The 12,953-nt window shown below is 39.9% G+C and overlaps 1 protein-coding gene across 14 annotated transcripts in view; it reads left to right on the top strand.

The window, feature by feature from the left end:
* The first annotated feature begins 332 nt into the window (after window positions 1-332).
* The window catches only part of sulf2a (sulfatase 2a), a 79,829-nt gene continuing 67,208 nt past the window's right edge, over window positions 333-12,953 (top strand). For 6 of the 14 annotated variants that reach the window (XM_061785068.1, XM_061785078.1, XM_061785077.1 and 3 more), the window contains exon 1: window positions 7,086-10,860. The gene's annotated coding sequence lies outside the window, so the exon portion shown is untranslated. The other 8 variants (XM_061785073.1, XM_061785067.1, XM_061785071.1 and 5 more) reach the window with 6 other exon arrangements.

Raw genomic sequence — 12,953 nt, 5'->3', positions numbered from 1 at the left:
AAATAACAATAATCGTTGACCTCCCATTCACTCAAATATTCATGGCATGTTAAAAAAGGCAGCGTTGCGTTCAGGTGATATGAGGCGTTCAAGTTGTAAGGAATAACCACTCCTCTGGGATAAACTCTGCAGAATGTCACGTAACTAAAAGCTGTTTTTAAAGACCTCAGCATAGCCTAGGGGCTTTTTGGTCTTCAATATATGACCTATATAATTAATAGAAAGGAAATAAGTATTATATTAGTGGTCCTTTGATTTGTAAGTCTTGGGAAAACAACCCCGCACCGTTTCGATAAAGAGCAGCAGGTGACGCTGCGACTCAACACTACGCCTGCCGTTGCACTACACGACAGACGCGCAGATATGACGTCACCCGAGGTAGGTTCACTGAATGTACTGTACTGTAGTCGCTAATTTGTAACCTTCAGTCGTCTCCTGGATTCAAAGTTAATTTTAAAAACTGCCACATTCCGTAGTACAGGGATTCTAGTTACACAACACTTAAGCTACAACACAAACCACGACATTCGGTACAGGTATACGTCAATTCTGCTTTTACACAAATAATCATACTCAGCGCAACACTCACATAAATTGTTATCATGGAGAGTTTTTCTAAATATTGTCAGGCTAATTGTGCCTAAGTCAGTCAATAACGATAATAAGCAAGAAAGAATTCTTCCACTTTCTGCTCCATGTTAAGGTGACATTTGTCAACAAATCACATTAATGATCTGAAAAAAACATCAGTTTACTCCAGATTGCTCTTGTTTTGGTTTTGAATGTAGAGATCAAGTCAATGCAGGGGCAAATCTATTCTAGTGCCTTATGGGGCTGTGGGCCAATCCAAAATTTGCCTTATCACTTTTAACGGAAGGCTGTGATGTAGCATTTTTTAATAACTACAATTGATAAACAATTGCTTGGTGGATTGCTTTTAGCATGTTTAATGAATTAAAGGCGAAACATTTCAAAGTGGCCCTTGAATCCTTCGATTTTTCTGCATGGATCCCTCGGAGGAAAAAGTTTGGGCACCCCTGCTCTAAATTGTCCCATAAGTGTCAATGTGAGCATGAATGATTGTTTGACAATGTGCCCTACGATTGACTGGTATCTAGTCCAGAGTATACACTGCCTCTCGCCCAAAGTCAACAGGTATTGCCTAAAGCTTACCTGCAATCTTAATGAGGACAAGTGATGTAGAAAATTGATGGCTGGACATCCAAACAACACACCAAAATAACATTCATTCTGAATTCAAAGGATTGCTGCCGCAGGTGGTAGGCCTTGATATCATGTTGCACAACATGAGGCTGTCACTGAAGGTCATTCACTTTGAGTTGATCTATTTTTCCTGCTCCAGGAAACTACTTGTCAAGAGACCTCACTTGAGAGTGACTGAGCTGGCATGCATAATCGAGGTAAGAGAAATGAGTATTCCCATAGTATGTTTCAGAGTAAATTTTCTCATCCATGGCGCATGTTAAGACATTTTCAGTTTCACATGTACTTTTACAAAAGAAGAATAGGAATGTTATGACCCCTTCCAATAATTATTGCTATTGGCAACTATGGTTATTTTTCTGTATACAGATCATGGCACCATGACGTCACATGTTGTTCCGGGTGGCAAAAGCCTTAGCTTTCTACTAGGCTTTACACGATCAGGATTTGTGGCGATCAGAGAGTTTAAAAAAAAAAAAAAAAAAAAAAAGAAAACAATAACCGATCACAGATCCAATCACAAGATTGAGCAATGTGTATTTAAATGACTTGTTCATTTACTGTATATACTTGTGTACTGTATACTGAGTATCTTCAAAAATATTCTCGTCAGGTCATGTATTCTAATCAGTCAGGTCAAACCAACATGACAACATGACAGAAATAATGGGTGCTAACTTACTGTAATTAAATTACTTTATTGTAATTAAATTACTTGACACAAACTGACACTTTAGAGCATGATTCAACAGAATGCTGGCATGTTTACGTACAACTGTTAGTGCTTGCACTAGCTTGCTAGGCTACATAACGTTTTGTTGCCTGCTTGCGAGCCGTATCGTATTGAAAGTATCTCAATATACCTCAAACAATCTTTGAACGAATGTCTTCTCCCGAGCACCGGTGACCACCACCACCACACGTTTTTCCCCATTTTGTTCTTTTTTGACCAGCACAATACACCCGCGATCGATTGTTGTTGTCGTGGCCATGGTAACAAGTGTATCCGGTCACGTTTGATTTGACAAGATAAAGCCCAGTGTTTGTAAAAGATGGATTTTATTGCAGTAGTCTAACATAGTACAATCGTGAAAGTCCAAATTTGTCTTGTCGTCTGATCCACGTATTACATGTCTGTCCCACACCGCCGACGTTAAAAAAAAAAAAAAAAAAAAAAATGTATTGATGGTTAGATATTTACAGTACTATGTCAAAAGACATGCGACAAGGCTAAATATAAACCAGCTTTTGGATTCAAATATACTGTACACGATGATGACGCAGCGTAAATGTCTTGCGGATCGGATCGGCGAATTATGACATTAATGCCGATGATTAGAAAATGCAAATTATCGGTCTAATTATCGATCTGATCAGTGTAAAGTCTACTTTCTACGATGGCAACACAAGTAATCAAAACCTTACATGTCATTTGACCAAGGCAGAACAATTGACAAAACAGGGTAAATGACTTGAAGGATGACATTAGCCTTCTTCTCGAATGCGGTAGTTTGAATGTGTCAAGTGTGAGTCGAAAAGAAGATGTTACATGTGATAAATTGCTTCGAGGGGAGACAACGCAGACTTTAATTTACATTTCAACAGCTAAGTTGATTTAACAATAGATGTGGTGGAAATTCAGACATGGTTAACATAACATGATCATCGAGGCACTGGTTAATTGTCTTTTCCATTGCTTTTCTTTTGGATTAATGGCACAGATGTGTTATTTGGACAGAAATGGATTGAATGCATAGCAGTTGTTTTTCTAAATAACTCAAAGACAACCCAACCAAAAATTTTATACATAAAGTACATGTGAGAAAATGCCTTCCACAAGGTTGATGATGGAGGTTTGTTTCCCAGTCTCTGTCCATTTAGAAGTGGCTACTCCGCCCTCAGGCAGTTGCTCACTTCTGTGTACAACTATTTACAGGTTCCACTGGATTTGTTTAGATTTTTTTCTTTTAAGGAAATTGAAAAAAAAAAAAAAAAACTAAACAAAACGTAACCTTATAGCGTTTATCTGGCAGCCTAACCCCAAAACAACAGGTTTTGTCATCGTTTCAGTTCAGGTAGCCAATCACTATGCAGCCACTCGGAAGTACCCTGGCGCCTGTTGTTTACAAACATTAAGACATTTATTGGATATAGTAACTCGGATTCCATCATCCCCTTATTATTAATGTTCAAGAGTGATTGAAAACTAGAAATGCTTGGTTGTACCACAATATATCGCACCAGATATCCTCCAATTGTTTATGATTCACCACCATTCCATGAAACTATAAAACAAAAATAGGGGGTAGGTTCCAGTAATAATGGCAACAACGTTTTTTGTTGATTTTATTGTTTGAGGATTAGAATCTTGGTTTAGGCCATCCTCTGTGGAGTTTGTATGTTCACCCCATGCTTTGCATGGGTTTTCTCTGTGTACTCCAGCTGTGTACGTCTTAACTCCTTAATGCATGTTGGACCTGAGGTTGCCTCTCCTCTGCTTGTGTATGTCTACCCCTCCCACGGCCAATATCGTCCAGTGTCTCATATATATTTATCTGTGCTCCTCTCTCTCTGACTGTCACTCGTCTGAAGGGTTTCCAGCCGTATTGTGTTTTGATGTTTACTTCTAATGAGCCACTTGTTCCAGTGTTTCGGTCCCCTAAAGGAGCCCTGGGGAGCTAACAGAAACAGTTTAAAAAATAGTCACTGCACCAGGGAGAGACTGAGGTGGAAAAAAAGCAACAGAAAACTGGCTCAGAGCATGTAGAAAGTGAAAAATGTGTTGATGACAGTTTATGACAGCGCATTCTTTTCCTGTCAATTAGACTGTGGTTATTCAAAAGCAATTTGCAACTCCCTGTAGTTGAAAATGTTCGCCATCTCCTGGGGCCTACTCTGTGATTGTGTAAGTGATGGATCCATTCCATTTCTCTGTGTAGGTCCAAGCTGAAGAAGGAGAAATATTATTAAGGGTAAGATACAAGCCACAGCACTCCATCTTGATAGTGCTCTTTTGCAGACAGAAATGTGGTGTGCGTGCATGCTCAAAGACGGAGTGTGAGGCAGTATGAGTATTGATGCAGCCGGTGTTGGTGTTCCTGATTAATTGACATGGCATTTGGCTGTTCTTGCTAAATGTCACATCCCGTGCTGCGTGCTCAGTTAATGGACATCTGCCCATTGCAGGCCCTTCCTCCCTTTAATCTCCCTCCACCATCCACTTCGTCTTTATCCAAAGGTTATACTATACTATATGTGATTTATGAGCAAGAATAGACACGCGAGTGTGATCTCTTTTGATGTCCATCCCTTTGACAGTTTGTCCAGCATGAGTTCGCAGCGCTGAAGTTTTGGGCTCGTTCTCATCCTGACAGTGTCAGTGCAAAAGAAGCTTAAGGTTGTGTCCTTCAGTTTAGTTCACAGTAAAAGTGTGATGATGAGACTTGGCGGGAAAAGCTCTACCTTCATGTGTGCTTGTCCCTGACAACCCTATTTAGGTTTGTCTCTATATCTCTGAGAAGGGAAAAACGTATGGGGAATTAGCTTTCATTCTCGAGTGAATGAGTTTGCTTTATCTTAATGAGGTTTGCCGTGTCAGAGGGAACAGTTCACAGCCTGCATGCTAAATAGGCAGAAATTGGACCAGAGTTTAGCTCCTATACTACAAGTATAAATTATTTCACTCCAGTTGTAATTCCAACTCTGCTACGCAATTACCCTCATACACAATTTTATCTTGTCACTTCCAAATGAGAATAAAAGAGCGAGCAGAGGAGCGACCATCTTGTATTTTCTTTCTTTTGGAAAAACTAATTCCAGAATCTAATTAACTGCATAAAAACATGCCACCAGTCTGACTGGAGACATAGAGTGCAGTTATGCAAATGAACCCAAGGATTGTAGGATGTCATTTGACAGAATCTCATTCTGGATGGTGCCAGACCAGATAGAGAGATTACCCAGTCGTATCTGAGCGCAGGCAAGCAGGAAGCGATGAGCCTCGTAATTTATTGTGTTGGTATTTCTCGTTTGACTTCAGACCGCTCATTAAGGAGCGACTTGTCACATGGCTGGACAGAAAGACAGACTTTAATAAGCCATCCTGTGCTCTGTCAGCATCAGCTCTTTTCTGCCCTACACTGTGACGTCTTTAAAATGCATCGCCAACTGAGATTTTACACTATTCATCATCTTGCTCCCTCTCCTGGGAAGGAGTTATTTCATCCTCCCACTTGTCGTTTGCCTGCTTACAGGCCTGCTTCAGGGCAGCCATTCAGACATGGCCAGTGGGTAGAAATAAGGAGAGGGACTTTATAAAGGCTGTTATGTTTTTAGTAGGCTTAAAGTTTCACTCTGCTGAGCGCTAGTAAAACGTCTGCATGTGCTCACAGAAACCTGAACGTCTCATTGAATATTTTTATCTTTTGCTTTTGTCTTCTCAGGTATTTGGCATTTAGGAGTACAGAAATAAACACAGTAGAACACCTCCTTGCAGCAACAATGTTTAGTTCCATGGTAATGTCATTTATTTGGTTTAGTTATTTAGAGCCCATCAGCTCCTCGTTGCATGCCAAAGAGTGTTCACTTGGAGATGCACATTGCGACACTAAAAAGAAGAAAAGTCCACTCTGGTACAAACAAGCCATTAATTATTGAGAACACCAAACACGGCTGCTTGCTAATTTACATATTTGTTTTGAGTCTTTTCCATTTACAATTCAGGCCCTTCAGTCTCGGCACTGACTTTAGAGATTGCTACATTGCATTCACTTGCATTTGTAACTGCATTTAAATGTTTATGGCTGTGTATGCATTGTTACCATATGTCTGAAAATAGTACAATGAATTAATTAAGATATTTCTGCGTACAACACTGCAACAACAATTTATTATACATGCTCTATATCAAGCTCATGCTATCATGCGCAACAATTAATTTTAATGCTCTATATCCACAGTGTATATACACAACATACACTCACAAAATCAAGCTCTAATAGCTATATAAAAAATTCTACCTTTTCTAAGATGTAAATGCTCTTGATAGAATGACACAATCAAAGGTATTCATTTTAACTGTAGCTGTATTCTTGTCATTTTAGTTGCAATACAGTGACAAATACTAACTAAGCTGTAGGTCAAACTATGCCAGATAAACACTTCTCAGTCTGATGCAGTACACTTTGGATGCAGTTCTTGTATCAGAAATTAGATTGGGCAAGTGTATCTAATGAAGTCTCTGGTTAGTGAATGAGTATAGAAGTTATGTGCACAAAATATACAGAAATAAATATATAGTTTATTACTGGGGGAAACTGTGGTAATGGAGTGACCAGTCTCAGTGATGCCAGGCAAAATAAGTTGTTGAGAGACAGGATTCGGAAAGCGAAGGAGATGGAAAAGGTTAGTTATGATGTCAACTGTAGAGTAAACCTGGATGCATAAGCCAAACAAATTCAGACAAACATTCTGACAAAACATACTGGATGCAGTCGCAGCCTGAATCATTCCATGTAGTTGTAGTGTGAAAGTGTTAGTCCCGATGGTTTTGCTCCTTTGCGTGCCAACCTCACAATGCTTTAAACTGATTACAAATGTGCTTCTGCTGAAAACACTGGGGTGCCTTGTTAGACAAGCCCACAAGCGCTTCTTATTAATATGTTTGGCAGACATTACACTGAGTGCTGTACATTACGAATGCAAATAACACGCCGTCAAAGGGGGTTCAGCTAATTGTCTTAGCGATATGCTGGCTCTTGGCCCATAGCGCCTACCGTTCCTTAAGATCGCAGATCTCTTAGGGGGGGGGGGGGGGGGGGGGGGGGAAGTTGGTTTGAGGGAGGGTGCTGCACTTGGGGGAGCACTCTTTGATCTGTGAATCCCTCGGTCTGCAAGCACTTCAATGTCTGTCATCCTGCTGTGGACTTGAATACTGTAGATCAGGAGATGTGTGTACCTCTGCACATTTTATTGGAACTGAATGAGTTTAACCTTTGTGATAGTTACATGGCTGATAGTTTTAATGCATCTTATCTTTTTTTTCTATAGAAAACAACTTGCTCTATATCAGAGCATTTAATTATATTCTCAAAGTATTCAATTCATTCTCAAGTTGGCAGCTTATGATTTCATACAACTCATTCCCACTTATGATAATTCGGCAGGTGTTTTTCCATAATTTTCATGAATCACCTTTGACTTTTACTTGGGCTTGGACTCACGGTCTAAATCCCCATTCGCTATTCACATTGACAGTAACGAATGACCAAACACCTCTTCACCATGTTTCATATTGCAGTGCCTGGGAGACTACAAAGCCCCCCCAAAAAAGAAAAATATATTTTTTTAAATGTAACATGTAAAAATAAGTCTTCAGTCGAGATTTAAACATTTCTATTGAGGTAGCCACTCTAATATCCGGGGATAGGGTATTCCAGAGCAGCTGCAGCTGTGTTCTTGCCATTTTTCACCCAATGTATTTGATCAGCTACAGTTGCTAAAGGATCTTGCAGGTGCTGTGGGTTATTTAAGAAAACTAATACCTAAGGCTATACTCACAATTTCCCCTCACAGTCTCGCCCTCAGTAAGCAAGTGAAAGCCGCTCCCAGAAATGACAAAGGCTGGAGATGTTTGTCTCTCACAATATGGTCCAGCTTCTCCTGCTACCTTCATAAGTCTCATGTGCTGTCATGCACTGTATATCCTTGTCATTTGCAAAGCATACAACAGTGGTGGTTGCTAATATCCACCATGTATTTGAGGTGGAATATGTTTTTTATGTATAATATATAATACTGCATCTGTTTACCTCTGAGAGTTGCTGACGACAAAGTTAAGGTCAGGTGAAATTAATTAGTGACCATGAGATGCACAACACAGACACACAAAATACACAAACACGGAAAAAACATGAACACACTCCAGAGGCCTAAAACAAACTAAAAAGTCCAGAACATAAATTGCACAGTGCCTGTGCCGTGCTGTGACAGTTTACCCAACATACAGTATTGACAGAACAATACCAGTCTGAAAGTGTCAATTCAAACTAAAAAGTACCATCTTTGTTAAGGCAGAATCTTACTAGATTTTGCAGCTGTGCAATGAGCGTACCATTATTTGATGCTCTGCATCATCTATCTCATTGTCTCCCAACACTTAGGTCAGAAGAAACAATAATGCTTCTAGTTTAACCTTTACTGGGGTACCTGGGTCAAACAAAAATATTGGAACGGCAACATTCAATTCCTTTTTTTGTTGTTGTTATATACTGAATAAATTTTAGTTTCAGATCAAAAGATGAATATGAGACAAAGGTTCAGAATTCCAGCTTTTATTTCATGGTACATCTAGACGCTTTAAACAACTCAGGACAGAGCACATTTTGTTTCAACCCACTCACTTTTCAAGTGAGCAAAAGTATTGGAATATGTGACTGATCGCTGTTTCTAGTTTCTCAGGTGGTGCCTTTTAGATTGATTGCTTAAAAATTTGTGATTGTTTTTGGCTTTTGGTTTCACCTGTGATAACTGCATTTGCTGTTAAGCAAACATGAAGACCAGAGAGCTGTCTACAGGAGAAAAGCAAACCATTTTGAAGCTGTGAGAAGAGGGAAAATCGATCAGAGCTATTACACAAACATTGGGCATAGCCAATACAACAATTTGGAATGTCCTGAAAAAGAAAAACTACTGGTGTACTGAGCACCAGACATCGAACAGGTCGGCCAAGGGTATCAGTAGAGGTTGATGACAGAAACGTGAGAGCTGTGAAGAAAGACCCAAAGACAACAGTCAGTGACATCACTGCCAACCTCCACAGGGCAGGAGGGCAGGGCATATCACTGTTTGAAGACTAAGAGAAGAAATATACAGGCCATACCACATGATGCAAACCAAATGCATCCAAACTAATTGGGAGAAGCTTCATCATGGAACAAGACAATGACCCAAAACACATTGCCAACATAACAACATAACAAAGGACTTAATCAGGGGGTAAAAGTGAAAGGTCTTAGACTGGCAATCACCAGACCTTAACCCAATTGAGCATGCATTTTACCTCCTGAAGAGGAGACTGAAGGGAGAAACCCCCAGAAACAAACAATAACTGAAAGAGGCTGCAGAGACAACAATCTTTGCAAGAAAAAAAAGTCTTCTGCATGACCGGCTCGTCTGCCTTGTGATGGGGTGAAACGTAGAAAGAGGTCTCATGTCTCTGGCCTTGTCAAATAATCCACTGTTGAATGGGGGCACTAACATCGTGGCCTTGGCTATGTCTGTCAGCAGGATAATCTTCAGACTACAAAAATGATTAGTAGTAAGTAAGTTAGCAAAGCACTAATACTGCACTATCAACAAAATATAAAGATGTCAGTATCAGGTATTAGTACATATGACTAAAAAGCAAACAAGCATGATAGTCTTTAGCCTCACCATAACGATAACAAATGCTTTCCAGAGGATCCTCTCCTCTGTCCACAGTTGGATTCTCTTTAAACTAGTTAAGAGGTGAGAATTGTTTATTATGCTAGTTAACCAAAATATTACCAGTAAATATTAACAAGTTAATTTATTATCAGTACAATATGTACATGAGACGATATAAGGCTTTAAGCCTTCTTAAGCCAGACACATAGACATTCGGGCTTCAGAATTTATCATGTTTATCATCATCATCGAGATATTGACTAAACATATTTCCAAGACAACCTGAACCAAGATAAATAACGTCATGTAGTCATAAATCTTTATTTATAGTGTATATTTTTACTGAAGTCATATGATTGCAACATTGCTCAAAAAAGCTCTTGGGCGTAAGGCTACACTTTTTCTGTCCCTTATTTTTATTTTGTCTCGTGGCCCAGACTGCCCCATTGGCCCTGGGAGTTCACAATTACACAAAATTTCACATCTTGTTGGCACAGATCTCTTCTTTATATTTATCACCCAATATGTTACATGTAAAGTCACTGATGGTGTAGTGATGCACTCGCCTGACTTTGGTGCGGGCAGCGTGGGATCAGTTCCCACTCAGTGACTGTGTGAATGTGAGTGCAAATGGTTGTCCGTGTCTATATGTGCCCTGCGACTGACTGGCAACCAGTTCAGGGTGTAGTCCACCTTTCGCCCGAAGTCAGCTGGGATAGGCTCCAGTGCCCCTCGACCCTAACCAGGATAAGCGGTGTTGACAATGGATGGATGGATGTTACATGTACAAAAAAAGTACCATTACTTTTCTGATGCATGCCTGTTAAAATATTATTTTCTAAATAAAATAAGTAGCATTTTCACTGTACACAGGGTCCTCAGCTAATGACCGATTTCTTCTACACATTTTTACATAAGACGGAATGCGTCATAGTCTATCACTAACGCAGTAGTAAATATGAAAACCCATGATTAAAAAAACAACCATATGAAAAACAGTATATCATGTACTGTATATGTACTGTCATAAACCAAGCACCCCCTGTCATTTTTTTTTTATACCTGTCTGCGAACCAACCGAGATGAATCCGCGACCCACCAGTTGAGAATCATTGTGCTAGAGAGGGGACTCCATAGAGGACTGTGACCCCCACATTGTCAACATCAAACACTTCAACTCATTCTCCACCATTTAAAAGCAACAGAATTGTGAGTACTCTTTACAGTATATATTGTAGTCATTCAGTTTCTATACACCTTGCATCTCTTCTCAGTCCAGTCTTAGGCGTTAATAGGGTCCAAATGTAAGTGTGAGTGAGTGAATGAGCCTAGTCTGACTGTCAGTCAATGCAAGAGGACCAGTAAACAGAGAGAAAGAAAAGAAGCAAACAACGCGGCAGGCAGGTTTTTGCCACGACTTTTCATAAACGGTTTGTTGTTGTTTTTTGTGCCTAAACACTAATTGCATGACAATGTTGTTTTGTAATTTTATCTTCATCGCTTTAACTTAAATTTCGAAGTGTACTCATAGACCTTATGACTTTTTTAGGAGTTGTTACTCTGTTCCTTTTGTCCTTCTTTATAGTTTTAGTTTTAGGTTTTTCATGTTATTGATTACTCCACTATTTATGGTCCAAAATAATGTCAAATGCAGTTTTTTTTTTTCCGTTGGGTGACATGAAACATGTTGCCGGCTGGCGGCTCCCCATAGCGTGCATTAAGCGGGCCAATCTGTCAGACTCCCGGGGTGCTCTTTCCTCCCGGTTTGCCCCTGGTTATGTCATTGTTATATGAACAGAGTTTGAAATACCGTAATTCTTATAGACTGGTGCAATCACATTACCTTTGTTTGTAGAATTGCACATCTGTCTAAATAAAACCTGAGGTCCAGAGGCGACTTCATAGATGGCTTTGTCTTTGACAATGTTCAAAAAGCACAAAAAAATATTACTCCAGATACAGTATGTACAATACAATTATGGCGGACATGCCACAAGCAGGCTGCGTTACAAATATTACTTTAGCGACAAAAACACAACATTTTGCCATTACTACACAAGGAATGGGTGTCTCTATGTAGTGGCGGAAAGAACACTTGTGACCGTGAATCAACAACCCAAAGAATAATTGGAGCGGTAAGAGACACTGTGATGAGTATAATACAATACAATGAGGGGGTCTGCCTCATCTGCACCCCTCCTCATGCAGCCTGCTGACAATGGAATATTTTATCAGCCTGGCGCAGGAACAAGGAAAATTCATTTGTAACCACACACTCCCAGGCAAGGACACAATCACAGCAGGATGGAACACTGCCCTATCATTCATGGTTATGTATGCATCTACCTCTTTATTATTATGAAATGGTTTTGTACAAAGTCTCACTCAGTTCTTGTCCCAAGAAAACTGAAAACAAGCTCCCCAAGGCCTCTATATTGTCACTGTAAAAAAAACAAAAAAACATTTGTGATTGCTTTTCTTTTTAGTCTCTTCATTACTTTCTTGCACTGCTTCTGAGGTTTTTGTTCATATCCTCTGGTTAGATTTGTTATACATCTGTTGATTTATGCTAAACCCAATTGTAAGTCATTTTAAGAGCATTTGAGAGTGAGCAAGAGAGTTGGAGGACGAATAATCCATGTGCCTAGGTATTGTCAATGGGCTGCTGTGTTGGCATGTCGGCACCACTCTGGAAAAACATGGCTGGCTCTGGGGCATTGTCTTGAATCCTGGATTTTGGGAAAATTACATGACTCTTTTATGTAAGCGGTCTCATAGCCTCAAACATCATCAGCTATGCATTGACTTAAATACATTTATATTAGGTGGACAGGAAAATGCTTTAGAATTTTCTCTTAGCGGCATGGTTTTAATTTCATCCATTGACATCAAATTCGGTTTGGCCAAGCTGAAGAGTGAATGATTCATTTTAGGCCCTGTAATTGAAAACACTGAGAGGGGGTGGACAATTAATCTTTTTCTATCCCTGCTTCCAATTTCCATCGAGAAACACCTGAAAATTCTGATAATTGATTACAGTAATGTTGTTTGGCCTGGTGAGAGAGGTGAGGCGAGGAGTTCTCCATCACTAATCTCTCTGGCTGTGACGGCATCTAAATAACCTGCAGAAAGGGATAAATAGTTGCATCCATCACGGGATGGCCATAGAGGACAGTGATTGATGTCTCTGCCCTCTGCTTTGCCTCTCCCTCCATGGTCAGGGTTAGGAAGTGATACGTGCACTCGAGAAATACCTGGCACAAAACAACGGAGGCAATCTCCCACCTCATTGTGACTGAGGG

This window comes from Phyllopteryx taeniolatus, chromosome 9 (genome assembly GCF_024500385.1).
Source record: "Phyllopteryx taeniolatus isolate TA_2022b chromosome 9, UOR_Ptae_1.2, whole genome shotgun sequence".
Lineage (NCBI taxonomy): Eukaryota > Metazoa > Chordata > Actinopteri > Syngnathiformes > Syngnathidae > Phyllopteryx > Phyllopteryx taeniolatus.
This window is presented reverse-complemented; position numbering and strand designations above follow the sequence as displayed.